The sequence below is a fragment of the Pteropus medius genome, unplaced genomic scaffold (genome assembly GCF_902729225.1).
Source record: "Pteropus medius unplaced genomic scaffold, Ma_sr-lr_union100, whole genome shotgun sequence".
In the NCBI taxonomy this organism is placed as follows: Eukaryota; Metazoa; Chordata; class Mammalia; order Chiroptera; family Pteropodidae; genus Pteropus; species Pteropus medius.
Window position 1 is genome coordinate 16,449,239 of NW_024340699.1, and position 2,388 is coordinate 16,451,626.

Below are 2,388 nucleotides of genomic sequence, written 5' to 3' on the forward strand. Positions count from 1 at the left end.
GGCGTGTGAGGAGCTTGGGGGCGTCACGCGTCCCCTCCACGGCAAAACGCTGAACAAAGTGAACACCAACAGCTGACCTCAGGTCATCAGAGAGGTGAGGTCGCCAGGGAAACTGCTGTCCGCAGGCGGAGGAGACCGATGTGGACGCAGGGAACAACTTACCGGCAGAGACAGAGCGAGCACCCGGGGCGCGGGAGAGCGGGGCCCACGAGGTGCCGGGGAGCCCAGGCAGCCACTCCTTAGGTCTGGCAGGCTCTCCAGTGAGGACGGGGCCCTCCACTCCTGCCGTGGCTGGAAGGAACCTTTAAATAGGCAGGCCGGCCTTCCCAAGGAGCCCCACCTGCGGGTGCTACCTGGGCCGCACCTGTGCGGGGAGCAGGGGCAGGGCGAGAGGCCCTGCGTGAAAGGGAGACCCACGTGCACCTGGAGAGGCCCTTAGCTGGAGGGCGGGACCCCCGCCAGCACCAGGGCCATGGCTGGCTTCACGGGGTCCCTGGGGGCGTGGCTCCCTCCCCACGAAAAGAGCAATTCGAGCCGCTTAAACGAGTCGCCAAAGCTGCAGTCTGACGGAGAGACTGATAAATTTAATCACATTTTCACGAGAACTTTATCAAAAAATAGCCCACGGCGGGTAAAAAAATCACATCACAAAGTGGCAGGACACATTTCCGCACACAAACCAGCCTGGCGACAGCGGAGACAATGAGGACACATCGGTAGGAAAAGGACCCCCACCCACGGGAAAGCGGTGGGCGCAGGGGCACCTCACAAGCGTGGCCAACGGCCCGGGAGTCCCCTCGGCGCCCAGCACCTGGTGACACGGGAGAGTGACAGCGCGAGATGTCACTAATTAGCGTAAGAACGGGTAGGCGGAGAAGGCAGTTAGTGCGGCTCTAAGGGATGAGCTTTGCACCATGTAGCGGCGCGTATGGCCGAACCTCACGCGACGGCGCCAGAGACGGCATATGCGGCCAGCGTCACCGCGGCGCCTCGCGGAGCCTGGGGCGGGAACAAGCCTTCGCGCTGTAATCCGTGGCGAGGAGAATTACCGCCCGGCCTGGCGGGACCTGGGGCCGCGAGTTGGCCGAGTTCCGGCGGCGGCCCGGGTTAATTCCGAGCGTAAGCGGGTTCCCGAGAGCAGTTCAGGCGGCAGCGAGTTCGAGCGCTGGCAGTTCGGCCAGCGAATTCAGCGCCCGCGGCCACAACCTGGCGGCGCCGTTGTGACAACGTGATCAGCTCGCCCCGGTCTTGGTCCAGAGCCGATGCTCGAGCCCCGGCGCACTCCAGCGACACTTTCTCCCAGTATTGTGCCACCGCGTGGCGAGGATTAAGCGAGCGGCGGCGGGTGAGCTCGCCCCCTCCCAGGACGGAGGGTCCTGCTCCGCCCGCCCAACAGCGGGGCCGGAAACAGGAGACACCGGGTGGGTGTGGGGACTGCGGGCTGCCGCGTGTCACAGGGCCTCCTCCCGCTGGGACACCCCACGATGCCATCGGGACCCCCGCCCTCTGCTCTGGGGAGCACTGATGCTGCTCCTGTCACCATCCTGTCCTCCTGTCACCAACTCCACCTCTGCCCGCGGACTCGTCTCTAGTCACCCACGTGACACCCCCAGCTTCTGCCCCGCTGTCTGTTGCCTCTCGGTTCCTAAGGGCGGAGCCTCGTCCTCCCATGTCTCATATCATCCTGTTTTCTTTGAATCAAGATGTCACCTTTGAACAGTGGTCTCGCTGGTGCCTGGGAGTTTTTCCCAGGGAGCCCCTTGCTGGGCCGAGGACGAGATGGTGGTCAGGGAGCAGCAGCAGTGCTTGGAGGGGCAGCCCGTGGGGGTGACGTCCCCTCTCTCAGCCCTTGGGATGAAGGTACAGCGGGAAGCGAGCTTCACCCTGGTGTCTAAGCCCATGGTGGGCAGCGTCCATGAAGACGGCTGGCTCCAGACTCCCAGACAGTCGTCCCCGGCAAACCGGACCCTCAGTGGCGCGTCCTGGGTCTCTGGGGGCCTCTTCTGCGTGGGCAAAGGCCGGCTGCTCCTTGTGTGTCCTCCGGCGACCGAGTCACTAATCTCACGACCCATCGAAGGTCGTCCCCTCAATACTTAACACTTGCACATTGAGTGAATCCCAAGCAAGAAAATTAACCAATAACGTTTCCCAGATATTTACATACCGATTATAAACTTGAATCAAATGCTTCCAAATGTTTAATTAAAATCACAAGCTAAGTGCATCAAGTTTGCTTAAATCGCTCCGAACGCCTTTTGAACTAAGTAAAAGACACATGCTGTGAGCTGTTTGTGTCCACGCCCCTGTCCCCCACATTCACAGGCTGAAGCCCAAACCCCCAGGGTGACTGGCTGTATTTGGAGATTGGGCCCTTGAGAAGTGAGTCGG